Raw genomic sequence first — 16,435 nt, 5'->3', positions numbered from 1 at the left:
TACATACATAAATAAATAAATAGAAAGAAAGAAAAGAAAAGCAAAAAGAAAGAAAAACCAGAAAAGGACTTTGGAAGGGATACTGAAACTTAAACTTCTTTCTTTTCTTTGGTACTAGGGATCTGTAACAGCGGTCCACTTCATGCTTTGAATATAGTTCTTGCTGCTCTGCCACTGCAATGTATTTTTAAAATGGTGGGTTCTTTTTCCTCTCTCCCTGTTCCTCCCTAATATCTCCCCCCAACCCCCAATCTCAGGGGAAATAGGATTATTTCTTCCCCATCCTAGGCAGAGTTAACTGTTCTTGAGCACACACTTACCATAGAAACTAAGTCATTTAGACTCAGGGGGTGCTATCAGAAGATCTGAAATGACTATCTCAAGTTAACAAGTGAATTACAACTCCAACAGAGAACACATAGAATGTAGCCTTTGAATCACCTCTTTAAAAGTCCCCTGTTCTTGCTGATGGGCAGAATCAGAACTTTTGGGACAGGAGACCCCTGTGTTTTCTCCTTTGCTAACAAAGCAATAGACCTTTTTTTTTTTTTCTCGAAACCATGTCCTCGTTATTGGATTGGCATTGGAGACAGAATAGAGCTTTTGGTAACAGATTGAGTCCAGGGGGCTTAACCACTGAGCCACATTCCCAGCCCCTTTTATTTTTATTTTGAGACAGGTTCTCTGTTGCTTAAGTCCTCACTAAGTAGCTGAGGCTGACCTCAAACTTGTAATCTTCCTTAGTCCCCAGGTGTCTTGGATTACAGACATGCATCACCATGTCTGGCTACTTGAACTTCTTTAACCAATGCCAAAAGATAGGTTTCAGAAAAAGGTGAGATCATAAATCTTATTCAGATATGAAAAAAAAATGAACCTGGGTTAAAGACTTTATTTTATTCATATGAGAGAACCACATAGAAGTTATTAAGGGTTAAATCAGAAGAGGAAAATATATATGGAGAGGAAAAAAAAGTTGAAATACAAATGAAGGCAAAAATTGGTTGGGGGTATGGAGAGGGTGGAGGAAGTAATAGAATTTACATTTGTCACAGAATTTGTGTGTCTGTCAATTACCTCCAACTTGCAATACCTCAAAGAACAAAAGGCTTGAGGTGTATTACAAGGCATCACATTTAGGCAAGAAAGATGGCCCACACCTGTAATCTCTGTGGTTCAGTTGGCTGAGGCAGGAGGATTGAGAGTTCAAAGCCAGCCTCAACAATTTAGTGAGGCCCTAAGTAATTTAGCAAGACCCTGTGTCAAAATAAAAAAAAAACAAAAACAAAAAGGACTGGGGATGTGGCTCAGTAGTTAGGCACCCCTGGGTTCAATTCCTGGTTAAAAAAGAAAAAAAAAAAAAAAGAAAAACAAAACTAGAGGGCTGGAGTTGTAGCTCAGTGGTAGAGCGCTTACCTCACATTTGTGAGGCACTGGGTTCAATCCTCAGCACCACATAAATAAATAAAATAAAGGTATTGTGTTCATCTACAACTAAAAACAAAAAAAAAAAAATTTAAAAGCTAGACTCTGATACCCTGGAAGATGATAGGCAATTCATGGAATTCTACAAGAGCTTGAGAGGGCTCCCTTCCCTGAGGATGTGCTGGCCACTGGGATAATAGGATTAGGCCACCTTTCTTGCCTAAATGTGATGCCTTGGTGTTTATATTGTAAACATTTTGAGAAACGCAGGCCTGATCTGTCTCCATTCCCAAAAGAGGAAGCATTCAGATGTGAGGTTCCGGCAAGTTCGAGCCAGTTATTTAGGTCCCACTAGGGCCCACTCCTCACTGCGCTGGCTGAGGCCTCAGACAGGAGACCACGCCCCCTAATCTGCTTCCAAGTGTGCCATAAGGGGAGCTACTATGGCCACCAAGACCGTGGCCTCGCCCTTGAACCCCAGTAAGGGATGAAAGAACACTGAAACTTTTTGGACGGGTGGGGTGTCTAGCCCAAACCGGCATTGGTTTGGATGTGGCAAAGGAGGACATCTAGTGGCTGCTTGTGTTCTTGGTTTCTTTTCCACGCAGAGACCTAATTATGGAGGGGTTCTAATGCACAGGCTTCGCTAATTTTAAGGAATGGTTTCCGCATCTGTGTGAGAAGAGAGCCTGTCTGGGGCGCCTTCAAGTCACACAGAGAAACCGTCTGCTGGGGTAGAAAAGTGCGGAGAGGTTGCTGGCTGCACAGAAAAGTGGCACCGGGGAACGCACTGGGGTAATACAGCACCTCTTGCAGGGGCGGAAAAGAACTCGGAGGTTGGGGGTCTGGGAAAGGAACTTGACTGTTATTCACCCCTCCAGTTACCTAACCCTGCAAGGAGAACCTAGGCTTCTTGGGCTACACCTTTATGATACCTTACCCCGCCCTCAACCCCACCTCCCAATTGCGGGAGAATAGATCCTGGTCAGACCGGTTCTGAACTATTGTGATGCTGTATTTTAGAGAGTGCTGAAGTGAAAAGGTAGCAGGAAGTAAGGTATTTATTGGGAAGTTTACTTGAATCCGCATTCCAAAGCACCTGGGCGGGGGAAGCAGCCCTTGGGGATTAAAGGGGAGTGATCTATGGGTGAAGGGAGCCGGATGGGAGAAAATAAGGGAAAAGAGAAAGATTATGGAAGGTGTTAACTGAGATTAAGGATTATTCTCCTTCAGCGTCCTTTAGGAGGCAGTATAGGGGGATTCCCACCCCCTCGATATTTTATGCTTATATGCTTATTTGGATTTTGGATTGTGATTTTTTTTTTTTTTTTGGACCTTAATAATCTTACCAGTTTTGGAGCTTTTGACTAAGTATAAAATTGTAACAAATATTAACACTTATGGTCTGAATTTTACCTCCCTCCAATTCATATTTGTTGCCAAAAGCTCAGTTCTTTTCCCTGATGCCAATCCAATAAGGAGAACACGGTTTTGAGAAAAAGGAAAAAGACTTATTGCTTTGCTAGCAAAGGAGAAACACAGGGTAATGTGTTTACCCCACCCCCCTTTTTTGGGTAATGGGGATTGAACTCAGGGGCACTTGACCATTGAACCACATCCCCAGCCCTATTTTTTGTATTTTATTTAGGGACAGGGTCTCACTGAGTTATTTAGCACCTCACTTTTCCTGAGGCTGGCTTTTGAACTCACATTCCTCCTACCTTAGCCTCTCTAGCTGATGATATTACAGGTATGGGCCACCATGCCCAGTTTCCTTGGCCCTTTAACTTCCTTGACTTTGGTCTTAAGTTTTTGGTTTTAAACATTCAGTAGGCCAGTTTTACCAGTTTTAAAGTGGGAATAATGGGGTATAACTGCAATATCTATAATTTTACAATTACCCCTTTCATTTAATCAAAGTCAGTACTGGTACTATAAGCCAGCATTATATCCTAACTTGTAGGTGATGGCTTATTGTCTCAAATTAATTCAGGTTGTTTTATTAGAAGCAGTACCTCTGCAAAACACCAATAGGCAACAGTTATAAAGTTTACAAGGAAAATACAAAATGAATTAACAGAGCAAAAACATATTCAGTTTGTGTAATAGCTATAAATCAAGAAAAATTATTTTATAATCTTAAATCTTTACTTAGTTATACATTGTATCCTATTTATTTTGAGATCACAGTAATCTTTACAACAAAAATATATCTTTTGAACACAACTTTAAATAAGTTTAATTCTAACCTACTTCAGAGCCATCCTAACATGAATAAGGGCAAGAGACAGAGCCTTAACTCAGGTGAGGCTGGCCTCTTTGAAGGAGGTGGAGACTTATAATCCCTTGGGGGAAAAAGGAAACTGAGGACTCTGACCTTTTGCAGTTTCCCTTATCTGCCAAAGTTCCCCTGCCCGCCAAAAGTGACAGACTCCTTCCATGATGTGGCCCTGCTAACCCCCATAAAATGTGGACCCTTTTTGTAGCCCTTCTCCATCTTCCCCTTGAAAATGTGCCCCTCTGTTGCTTAATAAAGCATCACTGGTTTGTTGAGGTCTGTCTCCTTTTCTTTTTCTTTTTATATTCTCTTTCATTTGCTTTCACTCTTGACACATCTTGAAAATTGTTTTATTTCTGAATCTGACCTTTGCTCCTTTTTAAAGTGTCATTCTGCAAAGTTCTCATGTATTGTTTCCTGAGTCCCTGAATATCAGTTAATATAATACCACTTACATCTGACATAATCAAACAGAAAGGTTAAGAGAGATTTTTAACTTCCCTTTTGTGGAAAAGTAGTAGAATGCTTTTATGTTCCATATTGTTAACCTTTGAACAAATCAGACTCTCCTTAATACCTTCCAAAAATGCATTGAAATTTCCATCCCAGTGTAAAGAGAAACACAAAATAATACATAACATAAAACATTAAATGGCACAAATAAATACCAATCAATTTTGTTATTTCCATACAAATCTGAAGGGGACTACTGCTACAGACAATTTTAGCTTGGAGAACACCAACTTGGCAAAGTACTCTCCTAAGTTTTAATTTAACTAAGATTAACTTTCAAAGTACAATTTAGAATCCAGAGTTTATAGTAACAATAATCACAGGTCTGGATGGGTTAGCAAAAATCAAAGGATAATCTTAAATTTTTTATACATTTAGGAAACAGTGTTAATGATCAGAAATTAAATTAGTCAAAACAAACAGACATAAGATAGGTCTTCAAATGAGAATGTGACCCTTCTATGTCAGATACAATGTATAAAAGAGAGCACTTACTGGTTATCTTGCCAGTAAACTTACATAAACTTTTATATAGCACTTAGATAATACTTAGATATATTTCTCAGATGTATTCATATACCTACTCACATATAGTTAGGGTGCCAACTATATTGTAATAACCTAAATAGAGTTACGAAGTAATCATTTAAGACTTTAAAATGGGCACAAATCCTAATTCCTTTAAGACTTAGTTTTCCCAAGTAATAAAAACCTAACAAATGCAAGAAAATTATCTTGATAGATAAGAGAAGATCAATGTTTCAGGCTTTACTTCATATCAGTACATTAAAGTTCAAATAATTTTGACTGTGCTCATTATAGCCAATTAAAACACAAACAAAAACTTTTTGAGATTTATCTTCTGCAAACCTTCTGATACTTAAACACTCACAACTTGTTTATATCCTTAGTTTTGTCTTCTTTCATCTTGAACTTCAGCACAAGAATAATACTTTACCAGACAAAATAACTTCCTCATCCAGAAACATTTCTTTTACCTTCTAATTTTCCATACTAAAATATTTCCATCCCTATAACTTTCTATTTTCTAGTTTCAGACCCTTTCTTAAATTCGTATTCTGTATTCTCTCTGATATGCAGACGCTGACTGATAATAAGTGAGTAGGGGAGGGAGAAATGGGGGTTCACTGGATTGGACGGGGGGGGGGGAAGGGAGGGGGATGGAAATGGGAAAGACAGAATGAATTGGACATAACTTTCCTATGTTCATATATGAATAAGGACCAGTGTAACTCCACATCATGTACAACCACAAGAATGGAAGTTACACTCCGTGTATGACTGATATGTCAAATACATTCTACTGTCCTGTATAACTAAAAAGAGCAACAAAAAAAATCAATAAATGGGATGGTATCAAACTAAAAAGCTTCTTCACAGCAAAATAAACAATCAAGAACGTGAAGAGAGAGCCTACAGATTGGAAGAAAATCTTTGTCATCTGCCCCTCAGACAGACCATTAATCTCCAGGATATATAAAGAACCCAAAAAACTTAACACTAAAAACAAAACAAAACAAACCCAATCAATAAATGGGCAAAGGAACTGAACAGACACTTCACAAAGATAGATGATCAGCCAACAGGCCTATGAAAAATGTTTGAAATTTCTAGCAATTAGAGAAATACAAATTAAAACTATACTGAGGGACTGGGGATAGAGCTCAGTTGGTAGGGTGCTTGCCTAGCATGCAGAAGGCCCTGGGTTCAATCCCCAGCACCACTACCAGAAAACAAAACAAAACAAAACAAAACAAAACAAAACAAAACAAAACTACATATTTCATCTTGATCCTACCAGAATGGCAATTACCAAGAATACAAGTATTAGGAAGTGTTGGTGAGGGTGTGGGGAAAAAAGGCACACTCCTACATTGCTCATAGGACTGCAAATTGGTGCAAGTACTCTGGAAAGCAGCAGTGAGGAGTTGCCTCAGAAAACTTGAAATGGAACCACCATTTGACCCAATAATACCAACTCCTTGATAGTGATGTGGCCACATCAATGTTTATAGCAGCTCAATTCATAATAGTTAAGCTATGAAACCAATCTAGGTACCCTTCAACAGAAGAATGGATAAAGAAAATGTGGTACATATACACAATGGAATATAATGAAGCCACAAATAAGAATGGAATTATGGTATTTGCCAGTAAATGGATGGAACTGGAAGTTAAATAAGCCAATCCCCCCAAAACCAAAGGCTGAATGCTCTCTGATATGCAGATGCTGACTCACAATAGTGCTGAGGGGAGAGGGAGAGGTTCCCCAGATTGGACAGAGTGGGGAAGGAATGGGGGATGGAAATGGGAAAGACAATGAATGAATCAGACATAACTTTCCTATGGTCATATTCGAATACATGACCTGTCTAACTCCATATCATATACAATTATAATTCATGTGTGTATAATGTCAAAATACATTCTGCTGTCTTGTATAAATAAAAAGAACTAATAAAAATTTTAAAAATATTTGTATTCTGAAACAATCCTTATGAATGTTACCTGTGCATTTAATTTACACAACAAATTTCATCCCAGGACAGTGTTAGACAATCAAGCACATACAAAAACTGTACCTTGATCTTTTACTCCCAGGTTGCATTTAAGGGGTTGGTGCGCAGGATATTTTTGAGCCTGACCTGTCTCCCTTATCATTATCACAATGCCATCAACTTTAAGTGAGTTCCCCACTGTCAATTGTAACCAGAGTCTCTTTTGGGGACTTTTTCTTATACTAGGCATATTGATATGCAACAGAGGAGGCGCTTTCCATTCCTTTCTTAGATTTCCTTTAAGATCCTTTTGCAGAGCCTGCCTACGAAGCAACAGGTTGGCCTCTATTGTTGTCTTTTTCTTTTCTGGGTTGCAGTTGTTCATTCTGCAGTCTCCCCATGCATTAAGTTTGATGGGATAATATTACAAGTAAGACAACTTGCTTTGCTCCAGTGATGAATATTCCCTGGTCAAATGGGGTGTCCTGTCAGTTCTTAAAAGGGGAGACTATTCCTGTCCCCAGGTCATAAACTAACAGTGCTGGAATCTACTGCCACATCCTTGTGGCCAGCAGCATCCACCCCCCAGGGCAAAAGGGACTAGAAGGCAAGACAGAGGCCATGAGGCCAGGTTCTCTTTGGCCATTTTTTCTCAGCCCAGGCAGGTTTTCTGGGAGTTTTTTCCTCCCAGCTTAGAGTTAATGTCTTTGACCCACAGTGGATGACTCTGCCATTGCCTAGGACCAGACTGAGAAAGTGTTAGGAGTGCCAGCACTGGGTTTTAAAGCTTTAAATCTTATTTTCAAACTCTTTCTTTCTGGTTTTCTGCTATTTTGCAAACCACAGGCAGTGACTTTTAGCAGCTTCAACTTAGTTCCTGACTGTTCAGACCCCTTATTATTCAACTGTATAATGCCTGTATATACAGAATCTCTTTTTGTATACTTTACACCTGACAGACCAAACTTCAAGATAATCCAGAAAAACCATTAAAAGGCCGATTGTGTTACAGTAAACTGTCTTTCTCTTTATACCTATAGGTAACCCACTCTGCCAAGATCTCACTACTCAACAGACTACAGGTACCATCAATGCAGCATGGCCCATGTCTTAAAGTGCCAGTAACAGATTAAAAAAAAAAAAAAAAAAAAAAAAAAAAAAACAACAACCAAACACGAGAGGATAACCAAACTGGGACTGACAGGAACCTTTAAAACAGATAGACCTGCAAATACAAATTTCTTCCACTTTACCTTGACAGACCAACTCCAACTGCAAGATTGTATAATAATCCAGAAAGCTATTCAAAAACTATTTCAAAAGCTATTCAGATCATTAAAGTAAAAACATCCTAGACAGGCTTACATTATAGGTGGCCCTTTCTTCAACTTACTTTATCTCTGATAGAACAATTCCAATTGCAAAAGAAAAACCAGAGAGAGAAAACCAGAGAGGAACCCCAAAACCATGACCGATAGATGGGAACCTTTAAAACGGAACAGCCAAGACCTTTCTCAAGAGACTACTTACAGGATCAATGTAGTATTGGCTATGTCCTTAATATTGGCAGTAACAGATGTAAACAAACAAAAACACAGGCAGACAACCAGAGGGAATTCCAAACCCAGACCAAAAAACAAATGAGAACCTAGAATACACCAGAAGGGAGTAAATATCCCTAGGTTCTTGAATCCTGCTTAACCATGACTCCTACACCCAATGGCACCACAGATGTCCCCACAAAGAGGAACCAGAGTGTAGAATCAAGGGTCTCGGCAGGCACACCAGGGGACTTACGAGATGGCCAAGGTTTTCGCGGACTTTCCTGAGTTCAGTTTCCTTTTTCTCACAGTGGACCATGCTGGAGCAACCTGTACAACTCAGGAAGAGAAGGCGGGAGTTCCCCTGAAGCAAAAGGAGCTTCCGCAGCTGCTGGATGTTCCTCAGTCGCTCCCCTTACTCACAGGAACATCTCAGTTTGCCACCTGAGGCAAACTCACCCATCTCCTAACTCTCCTTCAACTGGCTCTCAACAAGTTTGCCAGCCACCTTGCATTCTCAGCATGGAAGTGGGGTTCCTTGGAGAGCCAGTCCTGCCAAGAAACCTGGAGTGGGAGCTGCTCATGGGTCCCACCTGGAAAGCTAGGTCTTTGTCCCTGATGCCAATTCAATAACAAGGACACAGTTTTGAGAAAAAGGGAAAAGGTTTATTGCTTTGCTAGCAAAGGAGAAACACAGGGGACTCCTGTCCCAAATGCTGTGATTCTGCCCATCAGCAGGAACAGGGGGCTTTTGAAGAGGCGATTCAAAGGCTACATTCTCCATTGGGGTTGTAATTCACTTGTTAACTTGGGAGGTAGTTATTCTGAGATCTTCTGGTGCATCTGCAAAATCTGATTACTTCATTCCTATGGTGGGGTGTGTACTCAAGGACAGAGAACTCTGTCTAGGATGGGAAAAAAGGTACTTCTGTTTCCCTGCGATTAGGGAAGGGGAGAGATTAGGGAGGAGCGGGGAGAGAGGAAGAGAAAGAAACATGTCTGCTTTTAAAAATAAGTTGCAAAAATAAATAAATAAATTGCAGTGGCAGAACAGCGAGAGCTATATTCAAAGCTTAAGTGGACCAGTGTTCTGATATGTGGAGGTTCTAACTCCTCAGTACCTGCAAATGCAACTTCATTTGGAGATGGGGCCTTTTAAGGAGATAATTAAGGTTAAATGAAATCATCACGGTGGGTGCTCATCCAATGCACTTGGTGTCTTTATAAAAAGAGGAGGTTGGGTCACATATATGACTAAGGGTCAACAATGTGAGGGCACAGCAGTAAGGTGCCCATCCACAAACCAGGAAACGGGCCTCAGAAGAAACTAAACTGACAACACTGAGGGCTTGGACTTCTGGCATCCAGAATTGTGAGATAATAAATTTCAACTAAGCCACTCAGTCTTTTTTAATTTTGTTATGGCAGCACTAACAGACTGATATTGCTGTATTTAAGGATGATGGCAACTAAGCATGCTTTTAACTTGTACAAGAAAAATAATCTGGGTCTTAACTGCATTCATCCTTGACAGTGTTTTACTCATAACAACATTTTACTTTACCCACAGCCTCTGGTCTACCTTTGAATCTCTGAATCCTGTTTTGGAGTCAGATCCTGAAGGGGCTCATACTTTTCTCTTTGACTCTAATGCCTTTTTTTTTTTTTTTTTTTTCCTATCAAAACCTCCTGCAGCTCGCATTCCTACTAGGTTGATCTCATGGTAATTGAGGTTTATGTGGCAGTTTGTTGTGACTGTTTTTATTTAGGCAAAAAAGACATAGCAGAAAGCAGAAAATAACAAGCAGAATTTATGTTGAGAATCCATTTATTAATTTGTAGCAAAAAAAAAAAAAAAAAACTAAAACCAAAACAAACAAACAAAAAAACCAAAACAAAAAGCAGAAAACACAAACCAAACAAGTAATAAAGCCACTGTATCACTGTGGCAGAAAACTTTAGAAAAACAGGTAGATTGATGGACTACTGGTAATCAAAAACTTCTTTTTTTAAAGTTAAAAAGTTGTGCTGGGGTTGTTGCTTGGTAAAGCACTTGCCTTTCATGTGAAAGGCACTGGGTTTGATTCTCAGCACCACATATAAATAAGTGAAGGTCCTTTAGCAGCTAAAAAAAAAAAAAAAATCATCTTAAAAAAAGTTAAAAAGTCTATTATTATAATTTTCCACAAAGTTTTAAAGCATTTAACTTTTTAACTGACAGATTACTCAATTACTGAAAAAACACCTACAATTAAACCAATTCTTATTGATTACCTACTCTGAAAAAAGAAAACAAACAAACACACAAACAATCCCTTCCCAAACTATATGAGGCACTATGGAGAAATATAAAGAATGACCAAAATTTGTTCAGATTCTTAAGTTGCTCTTCCTATTTCCTATTGTAACCATTCATTGAGTGGCGATTTTTTCATTATAGGATGAGAATGAATTATAGGATAAGAATGAGAATTATTCTATATCCTATAAGAATTATAGGATATAGAATGAAGGGGATAACAGGAAAACCTCCAATCAGTCAACACTTTGCTTTTTCACAAGTGAAATGGATTAGAGGAAAAGCAAAGCTAGGGAGGAGATTGTAAAGAAATGACAGTAAAGGAGATTTCTTAGAGTTGGGCAAATAACAATTTTTAAAAATTTTCTTAATTTGTTGCTAGGGTCTAGCTGACTTCAGCTGCCCTGCGTCTCAGCTCAGGTAGAAGTCTTAGAGTTCACCAATCCCTTCCTTTTTATCTCCCTGTTTTTCCGGCTTGGGGCTCCCTTCTCTTGTGGACCTATCTCCTCTCCCAGTCAACTAAGTTCCTGCCTTTTCTTTTTCACTTTCGGTCTTCCTTCCTCATCCGCCCTGATTGCCTTTCTCTCCTGAGGACTCATTCATTTTGCCTCAGGCCTCACTCCCTTCCTGTGCTGCTGGGCCCAGGTTCCAGTAGCCATGGTGGAGGTGATCTGCCTCAGCATTTTGGCTGTCAGCAGAACTGATGCCATCCTGGCTGTTTAGCCCTGGTGGAATGCATTCCTGTGGGGAGCCTTTTGTGATCCCAAATGCCACTCCTGTCCAGTTCTTTGACCCTGACTCTGTACCTCCTCCTGTATGTAACAGGGGTTCACTTGACTCTTTGACTATATCCCTTTTGGTTTTGAAACTTATGTAAGGCCCCCAAAAGGAAACCCCAACTCTGTCCCATGGATGGATGGCAACCCCAATCAACCGCAGGAGGCGTCACTTGATGCAAACCGCAAGAGGTGTTTATTCCAGCGCGCTGGGACCCAACTCGAGGAGTCGAGTCCCTAGCAGAAAATCTTGTAGGTTTATAAAGGCAGAAACCACACATTGGGAGGGGTCGCACATGCCGGGAAATTTCAAAGGGGGGTCTGGGTTTACTGATAACACACAACATGTTTCACAATGTTTTACAACAGGGCGTAGATTCTGGTCAATAGTTTCTGGTAATCATTCTGTTTGAGCACTATCTGGCTATCTGGCTCAATTTACCCTTTTATTCTCTGTTTGGGGCTGTTTCTTAGAACAGCTTTAAGGGCTTTGTTCCCATTCCTGGGAGGGTGACCTTAGGGAGTTGAGATGACTGGGAGGGTGACCTTAGGGAGTTAAGATAACTGGGAGGGTGACCTCAGACAGCTTAAAAAAATGTCCATTCTTTCATTTCCCCATTTTCTTTTCTGGTAAGTTCTAATCATGGAACTTCTGTCTCTATATACTCTTCTCCAAAGCTATTTCCGTGGCGGAGGGACTGGTATTATTGCCTGAGCATTAGTACCTGTACAGCACTTATTCTTTCCCTGATGAAGGTGACTAGGCGATTTCAGGCAGGCAAGAGCCGAGGGGGCGGGCCACCAATTAGCAGCCCCTTGTTTTCAGTCCTTGATAAACAGTCCTTGATAAAGGCAGGTAAATTTGGTAATCAATGGCCTCCGGAGATCCTTGACATTCCATTCTTCCAGGGGCAGTCTCCAACTTGCAGAGGCAGATGACCTCATGGCTTCATTTCCTCGATTTGACCCGATCCCCTATTTCTACACTAACTACCTATTCCCAATTCTGGCTTCATTCCCCTCTTTAGCTTTAGGAACCCATAACTGCTTGTTAAGGAAATGAAAAGGTGCGTTGGTCATTCTGGCTGCTTCGTAGCTGAATGGGGGCAGCGAGGGAGAAGCAGTTTGGAGTCCCTTTTTAAAAAATCGGGTCAATCGAGGGGTCCCAGGAAGAAGCCTGGTTGGGGAAGAGCAGGTTGTAAAGTCATCTGAGGGTGGCTGCTTCTATGATAGAAGAACAAAAAGACACGAGTACTGAAATGAGATTAGCACAAAGTAAATGTTGCAGCATCTGAAACATGCCACTGAGTATCATGAAATGACAAAAGTTAATCTCTCACCAGGAGGTGGAAGAACTGAGAAATTGTTCCCATAACTAGGCCTAGCAAAGGCTGGAGAGGACAAGGCCTTTATTTGGGGACTTTAACATTGCCATAGATGTCCCCAAAAAATATAGTTAAGCTACTTAATGTCATCTGATTTTGTAAAATATCCCTTTATTGGTATAACCTGTGTTTAGTAGAGATCTCTATACTTCTGTTACTTAGAAATAGATAATCATACTGGCAAACATAGATTAAGTCTACCTGTGTAGCTTAGGAAGGTCTGCAGGCCTTAAACTGACTAAAACTTCTGACTCTGGCAGTTTCTCTGATAGTTATCAGGCTACATCTTAAGTTACATTTAACTATTATTTCCTTTAATTGCCCAAGAATGGCTATATTTTGGTTTTAACTGTTTTGCTGGGTATCTAAGATCAAGCTGGTCAAATTGACCTGGTTCCTGTCTTGTTAAAGAGTCAGCTGAGTCCCACAGGGGTCACTCATACAGAACTTAAGAGCGGCTCCTTAGCTCCACCAGTGACTTTGGTTAGGCAGGGTCTCTTGATGGGGTGACGTCCTTTAGAAACATCAAGGGATGTTTCCCCTTTTCCATGACCCTCCTCTGCAGCAGATGCACTGGATGATTTTTCATCCTCTAGTCTCAACAATCTCCTTGATCAGGAGGTTGTGTGACCCAGAGTTGCAACGCTCCTTAGAGATGTTCTCTTATTCCCTGGGTTCAGGCTAATGTTGAGGGCAAGACCCAAATATGGACTTTTCTTGACCTCTGTATTTAACTCATATTTCTAAGTTTGATCTTAATTATCCAGCAAGCCAGTCTCACCAGTCATAAATTAAGAGTAATGGGCTTTAACTTTAATGTCCATAACTTTACAGTTATTTACCCTTTTATCTAACTGGAGTCTGCATTAGTACTGGAAGTTACCACTATCTATTCTATAGGTGATGGCTTATTATCACAAGTTACCTAGGTTGTATGTTCTTGAAGCAGCTACTTCTGCAAAACATTAACAGGTAACAGTTTTACAAAATGAAATTAGCAAGAGTAAAAATATATTCAGCTTGTATAATAGCTATCTTGAATTTCGATTGAGAACCACATTCTATCCCCTATTTGAGATCACAGTACTTTTACAACAAGAACCAATATTTTGACTATAACTTTAAATAAGCTGAAGTCTGACTTATTTTGGAGTCACTCTAACATGCAGTAAGGTGGGAGGCAGAACCTTATCTCAGGTAAGGCAGGGCTCTTTACAGATCTTAAGTGTTCTAATTCTGATGTTAATCTTTGCTTCTTCCTTAAATATCATTAAGTAGTTTACATATACTGTTTCCTGAGTCTATATAAACTTTATAATTAACACAATTTAACATAGTATCTAAACATGAATCAAAGAAAGGCTGAGAGAGCTTTTTAACTTTCCTTTTGTGATTAAGTGGCAAAATGTTTTCATGTTTCTTTCATATTTCACAATATTAACCTTTAAACAAATCAGACTCTAATGTTTAGAAATACATTTACATTTGAAATTCTTTATCTCAGTGTAAAAAGTAACAAATTTTACACATACCCTATTGATAGCAGGTCCTATAATAGAACATTAAATGATAGAAATAAATCCCCAATAAAATTTACTCTTTATAAGTTTAAGATTACCATTACAGACAAGTTTAATCTGGAGGATAGCAGAGCTTAATAAATTCCTTGCTTTAAAAACTTGTGGTCCTGAAAAATATGAACACATTTAATATACAACTAGTGACCATTTCACAATTACCTTGACACTTTTATCTTACCAAATTGAGTTTTTAAAGAAAAATGTAGACTCTGTAACAAAGTACAATACTCTATAACAGTTGTTTAACCATAATTGTATACACCCCAATTTTTAAGACTAATTGTTCTAAAGAATAAAACTTAATAGACACAAAGTTAAGAGTAAATTAGTGTTTCAAATCCTTGTCATTTTACCATGTCATTCTACCATATAGATTAAACTTTGGTTTATATCAGAACCAAACCTTCAATAGTTTTAGCTGTCTCACATACATATAACCAACTTAGTTACACACAAACTTGTTGAAAATTGCCCTTTACTTACACAGACGTTCTTAGCACTTACTTAGACCTTCATGTATTTCATCACACAAGCACTTTCTTACCCAGAAACATTTCCTTTTTCCTTTTACTAAATATATTTCTATACCCAGAACCTTTTATTTTCTCTTTCCTATTCGTTGACACCTTTTTGTTCACATTCTGAAACAACTCTTATGAAATTTCTGAATTTAGATAAATTACTCTATTTTAATAAGATTAAATATTCTTTTGTTTATAGTACTCTAATTGAAACACAGTTGAAACTTTTGGGACCCTTTGTATATAGAATTGCACTTGTTAGGACATAACTCTTAGTAACCTTGTTTTTAGTTTAGTGATGACACAAAGCAAGTTTAAACCCTTTTATTTACCAACCTATGAAAACACCAATAATGTTTAAGTATGATACCCCATGGAATTTTAGGAGTTAAAAGTACTCAATGTTATTTAACAATTAGCATTTTGACTTTGTAAATTAATCAGATATCTCTACAAACACATTAGAGTACATACATGTTAACTCTAATTCACTTATTCTGAAAAAAACCAAGATATCAGACAAGTGTCCTGAACAGTATTTGCTGTCTCTTCCCTGTTGAAGAAAAGTCCTAGAAACAATTGATATTAGACATTTTATTAACATCAATATTTTATTAGCTTGACCACCTAGAGACTTGCAAGTTATTTTCAAAGACATTTTACTCTTATTAGTTTACCCAATTTGAACCTTTTTTAAATCATGTGAATTAAAAGTATCTGGATCCATTTTTAAATTTTAATTTTAGGAGCGCTCAGTTTTGATACAGACAAAACATGACATCAGACAGCACAACATACAAATAACATAAAATCAAGCCCTTGTAACTTTATAGGTGAATCTCCATTGCAGTGTAACAGATGTTCAAAAACTCTAGTTGAATAAAAAATAGAACTGATCAAAAAATCATGAGCTCAAAAAAACATATAATTAAAAATATAGCATTTACTTTGCTGGAGTTTTAAAGACTCTTTTTACCTTTTCTTTCCCTGGGTTTGAGACCAGTCTCCTACTGAGCATTTAGGCTTCTTTTATTTATATTTCGATGTAAGCCTTGACTGAGATCTGGAAGGATCTAACAGGTTTTAACAGAAACTCTGTGTCTAAGGCATTTTAGCCATCTCATCCGGACAGGTTGGATGTTAAAATTATGAGACCTTATTTTTCATTACTTTTGAGACTGAAGCTACTTGCTAAGTTACCCTTTAGGGCTGTCGGGAGGGGGAGTCCAGAGAAGGAACCTTTGGGGTCCACCCGAGAGTAGCCCGGGCCCAGAACCCCCCAGTTGTTCCAACCCTTCCTCCACCTCCGCCACAAACACACAACAGAACCAGATACAGACGGGCGCCAATCTCTGATCCACCAATTGAACCCCATCAGCGCCCTTACCGACGGAGACTACCAGGCGTCCCTGGCTCTCCTTCCACCCTTAGGGCGTCCCCCAGGGCCGCAACCTGTGGCCCCCCAGGCACGTCTACCGGCCACTGTCCGGCCACTCTCACGAGTCACCGAAACCGAAAGCGCGCTCACAGAACCAGACCAACTAACAAAACACAAGACAAAGACAGACAACTTCGGGGTACCCCTTCTTACCTCCAAG

General features: G+C 39.2%; 1 long non-coding RNA gene across 1 annotated transcript in view; it reads right to left on the bottom strand.

Annotated features, from left to right (window-relative positions):
- Positions 1-15,235, bottom strand: part of LOC306642988 — a 28,410-nt gene extending 13,175 nt beyond the window's left edge. The window contains exon 1 of the long non-coding RNA XR_013758767.1: positions 14,912-15,235. This is a non-coding gene — a long non-coding RNA (uncharacterized lncRNA). The remainder of the gene's footprint in view (positions 1-14,911) is intronic.
- Between the last annotated feature and the right edge of the window lie 1,200 nt (positions 15,236-16,435).

The sequence above is a fragment of the Sciurus vulgaris genome (genome assembly GCF_902686455.1).
Source record: "Sciurus vulgaris genome assembly, chromosome: 1".
In the NCBI taxonomy this organism is placed as follows: Eukaryota; Metazoa; Chordata; class Mammalia; order Rodentia; family Sciuridae; genus Sciurus; species Sciurus vulgaris.
This window is presented reverse-complemented; position numbering and strand designations above follow the sequence as displayed.